This window comes from Lissotriton vulgaris, chromosome 5 (assembly GCF_964263255.1).
Source record: "Lissotriton vulgaris chromosome 5, aLisVul1.2, whole genome shotgun sequence".
Taxonomy (NCBI): Eukaryota; Metazoa; Chordata; class Amphibia; order Caudata; family Salamandridae; genus Lissotriton; species Lissotriton vulgaris.
Window position 1 is genome coordinate 406,955,397 of NC_141693.1, and position 15,021 is coordinate 406,970,417.

The following is a 15,021-nucleotide window of genomic DNA, read 5'->3' on the forward strand; positions in this document are numbered from 1 at the left end:
TGTCTGACGTCTTGTCCCTGGATAAATCCAACAAGATTTCTTGGCTGGCTTATTTGGCCAGGGCTTTTTCAGACCTAGGCCGCCCGGAGCTTTTTACCTCCCCTGAGAATATTAGGATCCAAGACATTGACTTTGTGAAAAAATCCTTCATGGGAAGGAAGGAAGCATGCCGCGAAGAACGCGAATTGGTAAAACTGGCAGTGAGGGATCATTGCTTACTGGTTAACTCGTTATCACTTGCACCCTATCTTGGTTTTGTCACAATCCCCTTCCATAGGTTCCTTTTAACCAAATTCAGATTTAATTTGTTACATTTTTATTTAGGCTCTTTTAATAATTGGCAGAAGCCAGAACAAGCCCCGCCCTGTAGCTGCGACCAGTTTTCAGTGCAAGATACAATGCATTTTGTCATGTTTTGTGGGTTGTACTCAGAGCCAAGAAAAAAATATTTGTTGCCTATTCTTAAAGAGGCCGGCTTCACTCAAGTGAGACCGGCTCTGCTGTTTTTACAATTACTGCCCAATCCCCACATCACTTTTTGCATTGCTAATTTTCTGGTAGCCCCTTCAAGGGTGAAAGCTGTCTGTCAAGATTAGTCTTAGAGTAAATGTTTTTTATCATCTATTTCTATGGTCAAACGCAACACTTTTTAATTGTTTGTTACATTTTTTTAAACTTGTTGTCTACATTTAATGTTTTCTGTGTAAATAGGAAAAAATTTGTATGAAATGTATTTTATCTTTTTCTCTCTTTGTATGGCTTTTAAATAAGCCGAATAAAGATATTCTGACTGACTGACTGACACCTACCCAATTGCAACAGCCATAGGCAAACCCCCTTTTATACATCATCAATCAAGTCAATAAACGAAGGAGCTCATTCCATCCAGTTTCTAATACCAGGCTGTAATTGCACACCTGACCCATCAAATACTGGCTTAGGAATACAATACATATTCAGAGTTTACACACCAGATTTGGACACGTTTTTGCCTTTATCATTGCACTATATTTTCCTGGCGCAATGCGGGAAAGTAACATTTCATATATCTTGAAATACCTCAAAACTCAGACGCAAACTGGATTTGGCACTCAAATCAGAATTAGCGGGTCAGTATGAGTGAAGACTGACATTCGCAAAACATGCACATGAACTGAGCATGGCCTCATGCGCATTGCCATCCGCCTAGTCACTAACAACATCAGTGTGTTTAAAAAACACAAAAGCAAAAAAGTTTCAAAACGGCTCCAATGTCTTGAAGTTGTATCCGCATCTACTTCAACAGTATAAACAAAGAATGCGTTTTTATTCTCATGCCTACATAAATTTAGGTGACAGACTTCAACTGGCATGTGTCTTGTTTGGGTCTTTGCCAAAATTCTGAGGAATCCTCCTGCGTACTGAAAGACTGCAAAGAAAAACAGAAGAAGCATGTGCTTGTAAATGGCATTTGTCAGGGCTGTGTTTTCCCATAGGTAAACTTTTGAACTAAAACAAGGTAAGGATTGTGGACTCCAGGAATATTATATAAAAAGATTAAATAAACAAAAAAAAGTGTTACATCTATGATTCTATCCAGAGTGAGAATGAGCCTGCCATGGCTTTATGAATACCCACAGACTTGCAGCTTTGTAGGTATTTACTTATATGGGCAGGATGCCCTGCACTGGAATGTACAAAAAACACACCTGGGAACAGATCTGCTCACATGCAATATAACACCAGTAATCTGTCAATTAACCCATTTATGAGTAAAAAATAAAAATGACTAGTTTAAAAAAATTACTTTAGACTCTTAAATCAAAGTATTTGTCCACCTATTTTCGATTTAGCAACCCAAACACCAAGATAGCATTAATTCCTAAGGGCGTAACCCGGGCATTACCTGCAGAACAAGGGAGGCCTCCAACCCTGCTGGCTCCCACCACAGGAACATAATCAGTATTGGTCAGTGTTGTGCACAACCTCTTCAAAGCTGCGGACCAGGAATTCCTTGGAGTTCTTTTGCATTTCTTAAGAGCAAGGAGACAGTTGTGATGGCCCTGTATAGGATGAAGCTGGATTTGAAGATAGTGTGGGCCAACAAGGGGTGCCAATGGAGTACCATCAGGATGAGAGTGCAGTGGTAATAATTCTTCAGGCCCTTGATGAAGTATGCTCCGAGGCTGGCAATACCTTTGAAGTGGGCTACTGTGAAGCCAGGAGGCCGTGGGGCAATGCCTTGTCACTGTCCACCATCCTCTGTAGGCCTTACATTTGTGTCTGTTGGATTTTGGACTTGTCGCTGAACACAGTCTGAGTATTGGCTGAGCTCTCTACCCGTATTTTCCTTGTCTTCACAAGGAAGAGAACTGCCTTTTGTTGTTCATCACAACACCCTCCTTGCATTTGCGTTTGGTGGTGTGGTTTACCTATGTGGCACGCTGAACAAATTGAACACATATTTAGTTTGGACGCTTTTTTAATAAGCAAAGGTTACAGATATCAGTGCCTTATTAATTAACAAAGAGGTGGAAGAGAACTCTCATGTTTCGGAAATGCCAAGCTGAAATAAAGGATAAATTCAGGATATGTAGATAAGTATCCTTTAATAAGTCGAAGAGCTCAATCACATGTCATCCAGCAAGTCCAGGATCTCAGGAACAACTGTCCTTAACAAATGATGCACAGTATCATGACATGTATAACATTCCATATTCTAACCGTGACTTAACTAGCACATGCACAAGGAAAGAACAATAGTACATTTAAGAAATGCAAACACAACACATCCCCCTTTCCTAATAATAATAAAAAAAAAAAAAATAGAAAGGAGAAAATATTAAAACACAATATAGATTATAAAACATTTTGTGATATAATTGGCACTCTAAATATATTCACAATACAATAAAACAACCAATAACAGAAGGTTTCTATTTTCTACTTATTATTCATAATGTAATCTTTAAGCCAAAGAGGCACCACCCACTTCCTTGAGGAATGACGACATAAAGTTGAATCTTCACTCTCAGAAACAGAACCCTCTTTTTGTGGAACCATAATTGATCCCTCAGAAACATCACTAGATGAATCCACACCACCACTAGCAGATGGAACGGTATTTCCCACCTCACTTATACTAGGACAATCAACCTCCTTTGGATTAACCAGTAACTCATCATTCTTAGAAGAACTTTCTACATCCAAATCCTCTGGTTTCCAAATAGTGTGAGAACTGCAAGGTTTACATTTCGCAATCCTATTAAGATTCCAAACCTTTCCATTGTTAAGCCTAACAGAGTTTCTCAAAACCTCTGCCACCTGAAAAGGCTCAGAGAATTGGGAATCACCTTTTTGAACCTTAAAGGGCTTCTTGACTCGGATCCAATCTCCAACCTCAATCTGAACCTCTTTAGAACCATGCTTCAAATCATGATATTTTTTTACTTTTATCATGCACTAGTTCCATACGTGCCTTAACCAATTCTCTAGACCAAGGCTCCACATCACTAGGAAATAACCAAGTAGGAATAGTCTTAGAACGTGGATTTCTACCTTTCATTAACACAAATGGAGAAATACCAGTAGAATCCTTACTAGTGATACGGTAATTCCAAACAACCTTTCCAATTTGTGTAGGTCAATCTAGATTATTACTTATTGACAACTGAATGGTATTCTTCAAAACTTTATTAAAACGCTCAACAACGCCATTTCCACCTGGATTATAAAGCGATGTTGTCCTATGCTTAATACCTAACTTTTTAAAATACGCTTTCGCCCTTAAGGATAAAAACTGAACTCCATTACCCGTGAGGATGCAGGAAGGAATTCCCTCCGTAACAAAGGTCTCATCAAGAAAACAAAGAACGGAATCTGTGTCTGCCCTCTCAACAACCTTAACAACAGGCCATTTCGAGAAAAGGTCCATAAGAACAATTAAAAAATGATGAGAACCATCATGCTCCTGAATAGGACCCATAATATCAACTGCTACACACTCCCAAGGATGTTCAGGAAAAGCACAATCTAACATCGGAGGACGAAAAGTACGTAAGGTCTTATCTGCAGAAGCACAAATTACGCAATTCCCAATAACCTTTTCCGTCTGGGAATCACAACCTGGCCACCAAAACAAGTGTTTAACCAATGACTTAGATCTCACAATTCCTGGAGGACCCTCGTGGTAGAGTTCAATATTCCCTTCACGTAATCCTACTGGAGAGATTATCCTCTCACCTTTTAAAAGTGTTTCATGTGCCACAGAAAGTTCAGACCTAACCTCCGAAAAAGGTCTGATGGCATCATCCAACAAATCCTTTTTACTTGGCCAACCATTAACAGTAAATGAAATCACCTTTTGCAAATTATCGTCTGTAGAATACTCCCTATTCCATTCCTCATTACTGAAAGCTGAAAGACCCTCATCATGAACAAAAGCAACTTGTAACTCATTCCATTCATTATTGTCACACTCTTCCAACATGACAGGCATTCTTGACAAAAAGTCAGCAAGAACATTACTTTTGCCTGGAACATAAACAATCTTGTAAATGACATTTTGCAACCTCATTGCCATTCTAGCTAATCCCGCTGAAGCATTGATCACACCTTCTGTTGTTAAAATTTTCACCAAAGGTTTGTGATCACTACGCAAAATACACATTTTCCCCCAAATAAAAGATTTAAAATGTTCCAACGCCCAAGCACATGCTAAGGCTTCCCTTTCTATTATTGGGTACTTTTCTTCACAAGGGGACAAAGATCTTGAAGCGTAAGCAATCACTTTCTCCATGCCATTCTTATCCACTTGAACTAAAACAGCTCCAAGGCCTTTGTTACTAGCATCTGTCGTAATTACGCTCTCTAGAGATGGATCAAAACTATGCAGGGCAGTGGCCTTAGCAATAGCTAGCTTTATGTTTTTGAAATCTTCATCACAAGAATTAGACCACTCAAATTTTACATTTTTCTTTAGAATTTGCCGAATATTATAGGTGACATTTGCAAAATTGGGGACATACTTTGAGCAAAATTCTGCCATCCCTAAAAATGACTTGATGTCATCCTTACACGTAGGAACAGGAGCCTCTGAAATTGAAGAACCAAAGAGGGTTTAGGTCTTACGCCTTCCTCATCTATAATATGACCAAGATATGTCACGCTCCTTTGTGCAAATTTGCACTTTGAATGCTCTACAGTAACGCCTTTGCTTTCAAGAATACTCAAAACTCTTTCCAACCTTGACAAATGCTCATTCTCATCATCCCCAAAAACAAGGATGTCGTCTTGGAAAAATCTGACTCCCTTTTACTCCTTAAAAAGCTGAAACATTAATCGCTGGAAAACAGCGGCCGCCGAAGCTAAACCAAAAGGCACCCGCTTATATCGGAAGCAACCAAAAGGTGTTACAAAGGATGTGAATTTCATTGACTCAGGACACAAAGAAATTTGATGATACGCCGACGATAGATCTATGGTCGAGAACCATCGTGCGTTGCCCAAACTAGACACCATTTCATTAATCTTTGGAAGTGGGAACTTGTCAACCACAATGTTGTTATTAAGGTACCTTAAATCTACACATAACCTAATTTTTCCGTTGCTCCGTCTCGCAACGACAATCGGAGAAACCCATTCACTAGCTTCAATTGGCTCAATAATGTTGGTAGATACTAACTTATCTAGTTCTTTACTCACTTCATCTCTCCCCAAAATGGGAACATTTCTACATTTATGTACCTTAGGGCAAGCGTCTTCCTTAATTATGATCTTGTGCTCAAACCCAATTAAATTTCCTAAATTTTTACTAAAAACTTTTGGAAATTTATGTAAAATTTCATTAGTGACAGTAGTACTATCATCTACAACCAAAACTTGTTCACAGCTGTTTGGATCCAGAATGATGTGCAATTGCTTTTGGTCGAACCACCCTAACACTGGTGACCCTTTCTTGGCAATGTATAATGTCCCTCTACATTCTCTACCCTTGAATTTAAATACAAACCAACGGAAACCAAGGATAGCAATAGGTTCCCCCATATAACCTTCAGGATGAATATCTGGTGATAATATTTTTTCACCAACTCGTTGGACAAAAGAAGACTTCCACATCTTTTCATTAATAATTGTATAGGGCGAACCAGAATCCGCATAAATCTTAACATCCACCCCACCAATATTCATTAAACAAATGGGTTTGTTAACCACATCTTCATCACGGATCTTCAGAACTAACTTGTCATGTAAATTCATAACTAAATTGTCCTCTAAATCATTCTCCAGAATTTCATCCTCATCCATGTCATTCACAAAATTCACTTTACTTTTCTTTTTCCTGTTACAAGCTTTTGTCAAATGACCTTTTAATCCGCAACTAGCGCATTTTGCTTTAAGGCCAGGGCATCCTTTAAAGTCTGCCAAATGCTCCAAACTATTGCATCTATAACACTTAAGCCTAGAATTTGAGGAAGCTTGAGAATGTTTTGCATAAAACGGTCTGTTACTAGCGCTCATAGTGTTCTTTGAATTATAGTTAAACTTCTTTCTATCAACAGCATTTACTTTACTAACAACTTCATTAGTAAGAGAACTATTATCAAGTTTGATTACATTAGCACACCTGCCAGACATTTCCGCTTTTCGTGCAATGGCAAGAATATCATCTAATGGAGAATCTCCATTAATCCATAATCTATCTTGTATGGAAGCATTGTAAGAGTGCATAACAATTTGGTCTCTAATAAGTTCTTCTTGTAACACACCAAATTTGCAATCTAACGACAATTTCTTAAGGTCAGCAAGATAATGATCAATATTTTCATCTTTAGCTTGTTTTCTGGGAAAAAACTTGTACCTAGTTACACCTATACAAACTTTAGGAGCAAAGTAAGTGTCTATGGGCCTGATGTAGGTAAATCAGTTTTTCCGATTTCAAAATACCGAGGCGGCCCGAATCGGTATTCTGAAATCGGAAAACGAGATGTAGGAAAAAAAAAACGAAAAAATACCGATTCGTTCGTCATCTGTATTGTGATTCAATACGTACCGAATCGGCACGGACCGAATCGGAATGTACCGAATCGGCTACCACCGAATCGGAAATTGCCGATTCGGCAAATACCGATTCGGCAATTACCGATTCTGAGGTCGGAATACACCCCCATGGCCAAAATGCCCATAGGAATGCATTGAACAATCCGAATCGGTAAAATCCGAAACAGCCAATGAGGTGGATCCACCCTCCCCCACCCAAGCAGGGAGTGGCTACCCAGGCAGGTGCAGCTCATTAAGAACTTTCTGGAGAGGCAGCCTGAGCTGAACATTCACAGTGAGCAGCAGTGGGAGCAGGAGCCAGAGCACTGTGATAGCAAGATGGCAAGCAGCAGTGAGAGCCAGAAGGCTGGCCACAAGAGAAAGCCCAAGTTTAGTACCATGGAGCTGCAGGTGTTGGTGGAGGAGGTGGTGAGGGTGCACAGGCAGCTCTTTGGGAGGCTGTCCCTCACTGTGCCGGACAGCACGAAGAGGAGGCTCTGGAGCGAGATAGCTGAGAAGGTCAACTCAGTAGGTGTCACCCCCAGGACCCTTGATGACCTAAAAAAACGATTTTATGACATCCGCAGCCTGATGAAACGCAAGATGGCTGAGCTGCAGAGGCAAGCTGCACTGACTGGTGGAGGCAGGAACCCGGCGCCACCCCTCACTGAGCTGGAGGAACTGGTGTCCAGCACCATCGAGAGGGAGTGTGTGACAGAAATCGGGACCCTGGATAGCTCAGCCAGAGCTACAGCTACAGGTAAGAAGCATGCGCATCATGACACACCCTACCAGACACCTCCCCTTTAGACACAATGCACAGCCAAACCCCAGCCCAGTACTGTAACCAACATACAAGAGAAAAGCATCATGGTAAATGTAGTCAGCAGAAGTTGGCAAAATATGGCAGTGCAGAACCACAATATAGAAAACAGTGGAACACATTCAAAGGATATGCAAGGACATGTGCAATGCTTTAATTGTAGTGACTGTAATACATCGGCACTCAATTCACAAATGCTTCTTTATACCTAGGGGCACCATCAGGCGGAGGACCACAAGCTACTGAGGCACCAGCACCAGCACCAACTTCCAGTGCGGTGGCAGGGCCTAGCACAAGTCAGCTGCCCTGGAGGAGGAGGAGGAGGAGGACAACACCAATGGCCAGGGAAATGAGGGAGACCTGGTAATTGACTACGCATTCCTTCACTCCCCACAAATGTCTGGCACACCCCCATTGCTGTTCTCCCCTGAGAACTCTCCAACTACAGCCCACCCTGCCCCTACCACATCTCCTGCCAGGAGTATGGTTGTGGCTCCACTCAACACTATCCAGGGAGCAGCGGGTCAGGCCCCAGCCACCACCACAACAACACTAGTGGCACCCCAGCCCACACAGCAGGGCGGCAGCAGCAGTTCCCGGAGGCGTGCCATTTCCAGCACTGCACCGCCGGCACGGGAGGGCAGCGTCTTCCAGGGGCTTGAAGGCAGCATGGTCAAAATCCAGCGCATGCAGGCAAAGTCCATCATGGCCTGCCAGCGCCAGCTCCGCCAGCACAACCTGCAGATGGGCGAGATGGTGCAAGGGTTTAAGGCTTTTGTTGACACAAACAAGGAAGTTGCTGCAGGTCTTGGCAGGCTGACCACAGCCATCACACAGCTATGCGGAAGACTTGACGAGCACGAGCACTCGCGCAGGCGGGATGCCCGCATGCACAACCGATCTATTAGCCGCCTTGCTGCTGCTACCGCGCAACTGTGCCAACGTGGGGCTAATATGGAGGCAAGCTTGACACAAAACACCGCTGAGGTCACCAGGGGAATGGCCCTCATAACAACAGCCATGGAGGCAATGATCATTTCCAACACTGCGGCCAATCCAGCCCTGGACCTGGGGGAGGCTGGGGACAGCAGCAGCCGCAGCAGCCCGGCCAGCGCTGTGTCGGAGCCGCACCGGAGCACCAGGCGCTCTGCAGAAGCCGCAGGACATGCGGAAGGGGGTGAGGCACACCCCAGTGGGGCTGCCAAGCGCACCAAAAAGTAGGCTTGCCAGGGCGGGTGAGGCAACCCGGACCTTTGACATTTGTTTTCTTTACTTTGACATTTTATTTTGTTGCACATAAGTGCAGTAACGGTGTTGCAACATTATTAAAATTTGCTTTTCCCCACAACCATTTACCTGTCTGTGCATCTGTACTCACTCAGAAATAGTTTTCTGCAATCTCCTCACGTCTGTATCTGCCATCACTTGGCGTAGACACCCCAGCAGGTTGTGTTAGTGGCACAGCATCGTCGTCGTCATGGTCCTCGTAATCAGACAACTCGACCTCAGTGCCCTTCTTCACCACAAGGTTGTGCAACATTGCACAGACAGCTATGATCTTGCAGCAGGTGATGGGGGTATACTGCCTTGCACCTCCACTCTTGTGCAGGCATCTGAATCTACTTTTCCAGATGCCAAAGGTCCGTTCAACTACATTCCTTGTGCTTTTGTGGGCGCGGTTATACCTCCTTTGGCTGGGTGTGGAGGGGTTGAGGTAGGGGGTGAGTATTTGTTGTTGTACTGTGGTTTATGTTGTGTTAAGTTGTATTATGTTGGTTTCACTTAGGTGCTATTGTTGTTGTGTTCTATTTCTATTTATTGATGTGTTTTTTGTGTTTTTGCTGTATTGTCAATGTGTTGTGCTGTGGTTGTGTTTCATTTGTTATCTTTTTGTTTTGCATTTTTGGGGTTTTTTGCTGTGTTGTATTGCTTTACTGTCTTTAGGTTTTGTTTTGTTATATAGTTTATTTTCAGGCTTCAACAAATTCTGCTGTGTTTTCAACCACAGGCAGCACATTCCATTAATGGCCTAGTGAAAAAGAACCGTTTACATTTGCCCAAATTGAGAAGGACCTAAGAATCCTGTAGGGGAAGGCTCCTCTTCGAAGTCCCATTCCTCATGGTGCCTTTCCCCACTCTCTAATTCAGCATCAACCGATACCTTTAATTAATTCCTTCCTAACCTGCCAGTAGGGCCACGATTGAAAATACATCCTCCCACCTCCCCAAACATGCTCTTATCCCTATACCTATGCCTCTGTTTCCTATTTTCTTTCACTTCTCAGACGCTGCCCAGGCTGTGCTATGGTTCAAGCTTACTATCCAACTCTGCGATGTGGTGCACAGTTAACTCTTTGTGCAGAGTGCATAATCGTAAACTGCACCGTATCACAGCATATCTGCTGTTCCCATTGCAGATGCAAACCCAATCATGCGCTGGAAGTGTGTTTTAGAGAAATATCAACATGCTTTTGATGCTGCCACTCCACATTTCTTTCTGCAGACAGGAAATGAACTGCCTTTCAATGGGGGGTCTGAGATCCCCCCTGAAACATGGTTCAGTGAGTGAATGCACCCATCTGCAGGTCAATTTCTTAGGGTCATTGGAGCCCTATTACCCTCATTCTATGGAGTACCATTAGGGAGTGTCCTGACTCTGCACCACCTTTATGTGGCACACAATGTGTGCACATCCTCACTGCCTACATGTCTGTGGCCCGCTTCCTTAATATGAGACAGAGGATTCCCTCACTTACAGGGGCCAAACTCTCATGCAAATGAAGGAACATCCTTGTGCGATTGCACAGGTACACACGTAACACCAGCGTAACTTGTATTACAGAATGGGTTGTGCAAGTATCTTCAGCTATTACTGTAATATCAGAGTAAACAGATGGTGCAGGAAGTTGGTACACAATCCTATTGTGCCCTGGGGCTCCAAGTGTCATATAGCCACTGTTTTTCTTCTGAACAATACTTGTTCCTGCTCTATGTCCACATTAATTTCTTTGCTGTCGCCGCCTCTCTATCTTCTCTACCTCACATTGTCAGCCCTTTGTGGCAACAACAGTTGTTTGCTCTTGGAAGGCCACTCAGTCTATCTTGCAGAGCTCTTCTTCTGGGGATGTTCTTTTTCCTTCCAATGTTATCACCATTTCTATCATAGTCTGCCCCCATTCACGGTTGACACCACACTATTTTGCTCCTACTATCTCCAAGAAGGTGGTTCTTTGTCTCTGTGCTCCCCAAGATTTTCCTGTCCATAATTCAGTGGTCTGCATTCCTGCCAATGATGGTGTACTATCCCTTTATTCCACTGTTCCACATTTTTTCTTTCTCTGCCCACTACCACAGTACCAGGGACTATTGTTGTCACAGAAATTATCAATTTATTCTGAGCAAGGGTCAGGATGCAAGTGGAGGAGATAGAACCAATAATTTCATTCTCCCTATCAATTAACTATTTTAGTGTTCTAAAGTTTATTTGCAAATTAAACGTATTACTGTATGTTTTACTTCTATATCTCTGATTACACTTAAGGGGAATATTTCACACTCAGATAACATCCATCATATTGCTGGCCTGTGCCCATGTGACCCGAAGGTGATCATACCAGAAGGATATTGGATCCACTTTTGTGGGGGGCAGGATAGGACAGGAAGGAGGAGGACAATAGGGACATTTGGGTCCAGTATGGGAAGCCACATGCATGGCAGAGATGCCTCTGACAGCAGTATGCCAATTTGCATAAATCAGGGAACTAATCAATAATTAAGTTCAAGGTACTTGTAGCCCGTGCTGTACATTCTTAGTGTCACAAGTCAACATGACATCTGATGATGAAGTTGGGATCTTTGCGACAAGGAGTAGAAAAGGAATTTTGAACTTCCATCAATGCCAAATCGTTGGTCAAGGAGGCAACCCCCTCCCTCTGCAAATGTCTCTTCTGCTAGATGTGGTGTTGCATACGCTTGCTGTTGGCTTCTTTGGATAATTCCAATCAGGAAAATGTGCATTGGAGGTGATGGATGAATACTCATTATTTATGCTGGTTAAGGAGCACTCCTCAATGAAAGAGTGAAAGCTGTAATTCCAGCATTAGATGAAATCTTTGTAGCATGGTCGATTTTCACAATTGTGAAAACCAACATTCGCCTCCATTCAATGGACATGAATTTTGTGAATTTGCCACAGACTTACATTTCAAACATGGAAAAGTCACACAATTTCAGGCTCAAGCAAATGGAATGGTTGAACGATTCATGTACACAGTCAAGAAGACTCGGTAGCAAGCAGAGATGGAACACAAGACAGTATAGCATGCTTTGAGCACGTTACTCCCTGCATACCGAATTAAACCATACAGTGCCATGGGCAGATCTTTGGCTAGATTAATGCTTGGCCTGAAAGTCGGAACAAGAATACAAAGATGGAAGCCAAAAAGGCGCTTAAATGGAACCTCAAGTAGGAGCCAAGTGCTGATACACAGAGATTAACAAGCTAAAAAAGAAGGAATTAAATAATATGTTGATTCTAGGTATCAAACCTAAGTCTCAGGCACAAAGGAAGGGGACTGGGTAATAGTCATGCAAGCCCATGTGAGGAAGACAGACTCAGCATACTGTAGCACTCCAAAGCAAGTTGTGGCCTGGAGAATATTCATAGTGACAGTGGGTGCAGGAGAAAAGCAAGTAACCTGCAACATGTCACATTTCAAGGCCTCTTATCAGCTCACCAAAGACCATACTATAACCATAACCGGTGAGCCAGAAACAGTCATACTAAACATATCACATGGGGATCAGGAATGAACGACCGCACTACAACCCAAAAAACAAAGGGAGTGCCCAAGAAACCTTTACCTCCATTTTGAGAAAATGTGACTACCCTTGGCAAAATGAATGTCTCATTTGTTTCAAAGCCGATGGGAAATGTTAAGTCACTGGCTGGTGCCCATGTGACCCCAGGGCAGCACACTGGCTGCACATTCAACACAATTTTTGGAATTGGGGGGCTTAGAAGGAGGAAAACAAAAGGGCCAAATGGGAACAGTATGGGAAGGTGCATACACGGCCGAGTCGAGCTTCACCAGTATTAGACTAATTAGTTATATATCTGGGAAAGAGACAATAATGGAATTCAATGTATCTCTAACCTAAATTATTCTTTCTGTTTGTCCTCTTTCAACACGACAATAAAGAGGTAGGATAAAATAATGTCTCTCATTGTGCTGTGTTTTTCTATCTTTTCTCCTGCCTTAGTTCTTAATTTTCTGTTATACCTCCTCAAGTAGCCTTGCCATCACATATCCAAATCTCTATAGTTTGTTTTGTTTTTTAGTTGTACAAAGCCCAGGTCAGATTCTATCAGACCACACCCAGGGTTCTAATTACCGTATTTTCCGGCGTATAAGACGACCTTTTAACCCCTTAAAATTTTCTGGAAAGTCGGGGGTCGTCTTATACGCCGGGTACAACATTTTATGGTATTTTTTCATGCGCTTTTTCATAGCGAGGACTTCACTCGAAGGTGTCAGACCGCTTCACAATACGAAATAACAAGAAACAACACACCTTATGTTAAAAAATACAGCCACCGACCCTGGCAACGTCCAAAAATACAGCCACCGACCCTGGCAACGTCCACACCCAGGCCCCGCGCCATGAATTGTGCAAGTATCGAAAGCGAGCGTGTTTTTGTCATAGCGAGGACTTCACTCGAAGGTGTCAGACCGCTTCACAATAGGAAATAACAAGAAACAACACACCTTATGTCAAAAAATACAGCCACCAACCTTGGCAACGTCCACACCCAGGCCCCGCGCCATGAAGTATCGAAAGCGAGCGTTTTTTTCATAGCAAGGACTTCACTCGAAGGTGTCAAACCGTTCACAAGCGAGCAAATGGCGCCATGAGTCTTACCTCGACTGCCGCTGCCGCTGTACACGCGCCTCCAACCGCTTGCACATCCCCAGGCAGACGAGGCAGCAGGACGAGGCAGCAGGACGTCCGAAACACGGTACATGGTAATGGGCAGCCAGCGCCGAAGATGGCAGCGCCCAGTGTGTTGACACGTTTGGCACGTTTGGCACGTTTTGGCACGCTCACCTCTCCCCTTGGCATGGGCGTGGCATAGAAAGGGGACTGTACAATGTTCCCGAATGTTCCCGAAGGCAGTAGAGCACTTGCCGTGATTGGCTGGTTGTTGCTAAGAGGAAAGGCAGTCTCGTGACCAGATAGCGTATTTGCCGTACCGTACGTGTGGTGTTGAAGACAATCTCTGCACCTGTCCATACTGTACAGCACCAGTACCCTACATCGAGTGCAAATGGCTGACAGTCAAGAACCCGGCAAGGCTCCAGCAGAACATTCCGTGCAAATGGCAGACAGCGAAGAACCCGGCAAGGCTCCAGCAGCGCATCCAGAGCAAATGGCTGGCAGTCTAGAACTCAGCAAGGCTCCAGCAGTGGCAAGGAGAAGGAAATATGAAGCCAGCTACAAACTCAAAGTTGTGGCTTTTGCCACGGAACATAATAACTGTGCTGCTGCTAGGCAATATGGAGTGACAGAGAAGATGGTTCGGGCCTGGAGAGCAAATGAGCAAGCATTGCGGAGTATGCCAAGGGGCAAGTGTGCACTAAGAAGAGGCACCCCACATTGGCCAGAACTGGAAAAGCATGTAGCAGACATGGTGGCCGAGCATCGGCAAAGCGGGTATGTCGTGACCCGAAATAAAATCCGATTGGTTGCACTTCAGTGGGCCAAATCTAATCCCGATCTCAGCCACAGATTTAAGGCCACTGTGTCCTGGTGTACCAGATTCTTGGGAAGGCATAATCTGGTATTGCGGCAAAAGACAAAAATTGCCCAGAAATTACCTGCGGATCTTGATGCCAAAATGCATAGCTTCCATCGCTACGTCATTAGGCTGCGCAATGAACATGTGTATGCGCTAAGTAGCATCGGAAACATGGATGAAACTCCGATGAATTTTGATATGATTGCCAACAAAACTGTCCATCAAAAAGGCGAAAAGACAATTTTAATAAAAACAACAGGACATGAGAAGTCCAGTTTCACTGTGGTACTTGCATGCACAGCTGATGGTGGCAAACTGAGGCCAATGGTTATTTTTAAAAGAAAAACAATGCCGAAACTCAAGTTTCCTGTTGGTTGTTTTG